This window comes from Triticum urartu, chromosome 1 (genome assembly GCF_003073215.2).
Source record: "Triticum urartu cultivar G1812 chromosome 1, Tu2.1, whole genome shotgun sequence".
Lineage (NCBI taxonomy): Eukaryota > Viridiplantae > Streptophyta > Magnoliopsida > Poales > Poaceae > Triticum > Triticum urartu.
The window spans coordinates 309,566,276-309,572,549 of record NC_053022.1 but is presented as its reverse complement, the minus strand read 5'-3'; positions in this window follow the sequence as shown (position 1 = coordinate 309,572,549).

Here is a 6,274-nt window from a genome sequence, read left to right as displayed (position 1 = left end):
TTTGCATCATCTTGTCTGATCCTTGCACGTGGTTGATTGTGTCCTTGTTGCTTGTTTGTCTTGTTTGGGTATAGCCGGGAGATGAGTTCGCTAACGAGGAGCCCGTTGAGTTTGCTTTCGAGGATCCAGTCAACTCTGACAACTGTGCAGGGAAGATGATCATACCCTCGATATCACTACTATCTTTGCTATGCTAGATTGCTCGCTCTTTTGCTATGCCAATGCTACGATGCCTACCACTTGCTTTCAAGCCTCCAAAATTGCCATCTCAAATCTCTAACCCACCATGTCCTAGCAAACCAATGATTGGCTATGTTACCGCTTTGCTCAGCCCCTCTTATAGCGTTGCTAGTTGCAGGTGAAGATCGAAGGCCGTTCCTTGTTGGAACATTTATTACTTGTTGGGATATCATTATATTATCTTGTTATCTTAATGCATCTATATACTTGGTAAAGGGTGGAAGGCTCGGCCTCTCGCCTAGTGTTTTGTTCCACTCTTGCCTCCCTAGTTTCCGTCATATCGGTGTTATGTTCCCGGATTTTGCGTTCCTTACGCGGTTGGGTTATAATGGGAACCCCTTGATAGTTCGCCTTGATTAAAGCTTTTCCAGAAATGCCCAACCTTGGTTTTACCATTTGCCACCTAGCCTCTTTTTCCCTTGGTTTTCCGGAGCCCGAGGGTCATCTTATGTTAGCCCCCCTGGGCCAGTGCTCCTCTGAGTGTTGGTCCAAACTAGAGTCCTGTGCAGCGCCCCCTCGGGGAAACTCGAGGTTTGGTTTTAGTTGTATGGAGAGCTCATCTGACTGTGCCCTGAGAACGAGATATGTGCAGCTCCTATCGGGATTTGTCGGCACATTCGGGCGGTGTTGCTGGTCTTGTTTTAACCTGTCGAAGTGTCTTGAAGAACCGAGATACCGAGTCTGATCGGAACGTCTTGGGAGGAGGTCTATTCCTTCGTTGACCGTGAGAGCTTGTCATGGGCTAAGTTGGGACTCGCCTGCAGGGATTGAACTTTCGAAAGCCGTGCCCGCGGTTATGGGCAGATGGGAATTGTTAATGCCCGGTTGTAGATAACTTGAACCTGAACTTATTTAAAATGAATCAACTGAGTGTGTTACCGTGATGGCCTCTTCTCGACGGAGTCCGGGAAGTGGACACGGTGTTGGAATAATGTTTGCGCAGGTTGCTCTCTAGTTTCTCGCTCGCGCTTTGCCTCCTCTTCTCGCTCTCTTTTGCGATCAGAATAGCCACCATTTTTGCTAGTCGCTTGCTGCAGCTCCACTTACTTTTACCTTGCCTTACCTATAAGCTTAAATAGTCTTGATCGCGAGGGTGCGAGATTGCTGAGTCCCTGTGGCTCACAGATTACTATTACACCAGATGCAGGGCCTGATGATTCCGCTGCAGGAGACGCGCTTGAGCTCAAGTGGGAGTTCGACGAGGACTCTCAACGCTACTATGTTTCCTTTCCTGATGATCAGTAGTGGTGCCCAGTTGGGGGTGATCGGGACCGTGTCGCATGTTGGGTTTTCTTTTATTTTGGCGCCGTAGTCGGGCCATGAGTGTTTAGATGATGTAATGTTATTTATGTACTTGATTGACGTGGTGAGTGTAAGCCAACTATGTTATCTCCCCTTTATGATTTACATTACATGGGATGTTGTGAAGATTGCCTAACTTGCGACATATGCCTTCAATGCGATTATGCCTCTAAGTCGTGCCTCGACATGTGCGAGATATAGTCGCATCGAGGGTGTTACACCCTGCGTCGGTAGAACATCATCATCGTCATCACGCTGTTGTGCTGACGAAACTCTCCCTCAACACTCGGCTGGATCGGAGTTCGAGGGACGTCATCGGGCTGAATGTGTGCTGAACTCGGAGGTGTCGTGCGTTCGGTACTTGATCAGTCGGATCGTGAAGACATACGACTACATCATCCGCGTTGTGCTAATGCTTCCGCTTTCGGTCTACGAGGGTACGTGGACAACACTCTCCCCTCTCGTTGCTATGCATCACCATGATCTTGCGTGTGCGTAGGGAAAATTTTGAAATTACTACGTCCCCCAACAGTCTAAGCATGTGGAGACTTCTTATTTATATAGTATAGAACCTTCCATGCATGATCTTGCTCTATTAGAGTATCGCGCTTGAATAAAAGTTTATCCATTTATGGTTTAGTCTAGAAGCTTCCATGTATGCTTTTGCTCCATTAGAGTTCTCGCTTGCCATTTCTGAAATTAACTGAGAATTTTTACTACAGTACTGGTGAAAGACTTATGATGAACCATTTCTTACTTCTCATCTGCCCCCTTCCAAGTCATCCTGATTTAATCCCTCTGTCTAGGTGTATAAGAGCATGGTTAATACTTAATAGTATAGCCAACTGTTGACTATAAGAAAGTGCCATGTCATCTGTAGCCAACATGTATAACAATCGATACTCAAAAACTAATTCTTAAAGATCATTTCTTGCAAAGCACAATAAGTGTTATTTCTTCACAAGTTTTGGATGCAGGTTGAACAGCTGAACGCTTTTGTTTGCCAAAAATACTTTTTATCTATTTCACCCGGATGTTTGTGAGCTCTAGAGAAGAAATAATATCCGAAGAAACCTATCGATACTTGTTACACATGAGATGACCCCCACATCCTTTGTCAGAATAAAAAACTCCCCGATCAATGCATTTCACTATTGCATGCAACGCACGGGCACCTTACTATATATTAGTATGGCTATATATTTAACTAACATTATGTATAGTATGATAAATGCTCATGCATGTCACCAAAAATTATATCATTGAAAACTATGTTCAAATACGAATCCAACGATATAGTTTTTGTTGACATGCACTAACATTTTGTCAGTTAAATCTTTAGTCAAATTCAATGGGGGACTAATAAACCACGACCGAGGTAGTACTAGTGTAGAGGGCGGCGCTACACGGGAGTCTTACCCCGCTCGTGGCGCCACAGTAAAACCGTCATATCACAAAACCCCACCACTCCCAGTAATAAGTGGCCTCGTAAAATAAACGGATAAGCAACCATCACATCCCTCCATCTTTTTTGCATTTCATCTCTCTGCATTTACTTTCTCCAGTTCATCTCGCACACTCGATCCGTAGCTACTCCCTCTATCTAGGTGTGTAAGTCACCTTATTAAAACCAAATAATCCCAAAACACTTAGGCACGATACATTAACTCCCTCCTTGTTTTTGGTTTCATGACATATAAACCAATGAGAGATGTGGGCCGTGCATGCTTTCAATGAGTTGAGACTACCAAACATGACATGCAGTGGGTTAGTTCATTGCATGCAATGCTATCAATTATCAAAAAAACATTAAATTATCTCGTTTTCCCCTCCGCCTTGGTCGTAGTGCACAACCTAAGATGACTTATACACCTAGACGGAGGGACTACTACTCCTAGTATCCCTAGCTACTACTCCTAGGGCCAGTTCTTTTGGCGGCTTAAAAAATAAGTCGTCTCTTCCACAGCTTTTCCCATAAGACTAGTCACAGTGAAGAGTAACATAAGGCGCCTCACTCATTTATTTGGGCTTCTAAACTACTAGTACATCTGTCCTAGTTTATTCGTCACCATTGTAATTTGTGATAAATTTTGACCAAAGATTTTACTAATAAAATGTTAGTGCATGTGACATGCATAAACATTTCATTAGTTTAATTTATGGTCAAAATTTGGCACAGATTAAAATGGGGACCAATAAACCAGGACAGAGGATTACTAATCTAGAAGCCTAAAAGAACTGCCCCCTAGTACTCCTAGTAGTAGTACTCAAGTTGGAATTCCAATTGCACGGCACAACTTGTTAGGCCTAAAATTCGATATAGGGTGTAGGAAGCGGTTTGGGAATTTGCATGCCTTGTGAGATACTCCGTACAAAGTACAATAGAGAAATAACCACAGAGAAGGAAGCTAAAAGTAAACAATCAAACGAGCATTTTTGCATTTGTTTTGCATTGAATCGTTTCACAAGCTTGACTAGTGTTGTTTTTCTACTTTTACAAAAACCGCATCGTAATGTTAAAACATGCATTTGCACGTACATAAGTAATAGTAGTAGCACAGTCTGCAAGCATATAGAGAGAGAGACGTGTAGTGCGATAGTATATAGTAAAGTTTGTGCTATATGCACGTACTTACAAAATGCATACAGATACACAAGGTTTCCAAACATTTCCTTTTACATATTTAATTAAGGATGCTAATAATTGCGGAACGTTTGGGATTGATCATTTATGTCTCAAAACTAATGAGATCGCCTTACAAAACTAAATTATTCCTAATAAAAGCCACATCGCTCGCAGGAGCGCCTACGCGCGCCACGAGTGCCCTGGTGCATGGCCGTTTCCCAGCGCACCGATACAACGCCTTTTCCTCAGCCTCGCAACTCGTGAGGTGCTGATTGGCGGCTTGCCAGCGGGCGAGCACGATATCACTGGTGTGGTGATCCGGCGCCAAAAGGTACTCCTCATCGCTGGAAGCATGCACCCGGTCCACGTACCGCCAAGCGGAGATGAGGCGCTTGGGCCCGACTGCACTCAGGGCTTTGGCACGGGCGTCATCCGCCACCCTCACGGCCAGCACACGAGCCTTCTGCCAAAGAGACAATTGCCTGACTCTCTCGGACATGACATGGGCCTGCCAGGCAGCATGCCTCGCGGTCTGCTTCTCTTCCTCGACCTTCTTCTCCGCCTCTATTTTGGCGCGCTCTGCTGGAGGCAAAGCCTCCCACAAGGTGACATCCATTTTTTGCCAAAGCTCCTCAAGGCTGGGGGGCTCGGCGGGCGGCCGACATTCTCTTTGTAGCGGGGAGCCGACGCGTCCTCTGACACGCGTGCTGGCGAGACTGGGAACACCGACGCGTCCACCTCGACACGTCGCGGCGAGGAGTGGAACGCCGACGTGTCCTCCTCGGCTAGTGGCGGACGAACGGCGACGCATGACCATCCGCGCGGTGGAGCGAGGGGCGCCTAGGGCTTGGGAGGGTCGATGCCATGGTGGTCGACATGAGAGGGAGGGGGAGGAGATAGCGATGAACGTGAGCGTTCTTCCGAATGTTGTGGGAGGCGCAATATTTATAGCAAGCAGTGACATACAACCAAGTTCCTTCTTCATACCATGTAAATTAAACTATACAGAGCAAGTGATCTTCTTTTGCACTACATGTATGCTTCTGTTCTTGATCCGTAAGCCAGTGGTGTGGTGAACCTACCCACTACAGCATAATGTCATATTCTGCAATGTCTTACCTATGAACAATGTCATATCACTCTACTATTATTTAAACCGTCTCTTTATTTGCCAATCTGAAATGGAATAAATTGACAGCACACTAACCATTGTTACTTATGAGTTTTTGATCTGTAATCCAGTGGTGTCGTGAAGCTGCCAACTCCTTCATAATGTCATTTCCTGTCATGTCTTAACCTGAACAATACCATATTGTGTTAACGCTATTTTAAACTGTATCACTTTATTCGTTAGTAAGAAATGTGATGAATTGTCAGCACTGATACTTATATGTGCAAAATCTGTCATTTGTCTGCTTGTTTATCTTTCAGAGTGAGTTGCATATAAGTGTCAAATGAGCGTAGTCTCATCAGCGCTGCAGCTCCCGAGCAGGGCTAACCTTTCTTGAACTTTATTGAAGTGCTTTCGGTTTTGTATATTATTTTGTCGGCATGTTTATTTGCACTGGTGGCGATCTTTGATGCCCAGTGTATGTAATCTATTGTCTGCTTGTGCTTTATTATCATAGTGGCAAACTTTGATGCCAGTGGATGTAGTATGTCGTAATTTCTTTATTGTATAGTCTAGGTTTTTTCTTATTCATGATGCTACAGTTATTTTACTATATATATATATCCTGTCTTCACAGTAAACCGGCCAAACCGTAAAATTATAGTACATAATTGAGCCGTCAGGCAAATCACTATGTATGATCCGCATCATGGGCCCAATCATCTTGGTCCATTAACAGGCCTAAATGTAAACTGGCCCACTAGTAGATTCGGGCCTTTAATTGGCCGAGTAAACCGCCGGCCCTATTTTCGCAAGAAAACTCAATGGGCTTTTAGGAGGCTGAAAATTAGGTTGGGCCTGAGACGTGCCGAATAGCTCGCGGGCCGACAGCAGGCCGAAATAGACCCGGCCCATGATTGTGCCAATCACATCATGGGCCGTTAACAGGCCAAAATTGTCTCGGTCCTTGTTTGGCCTAATCAGATTATCGGCTG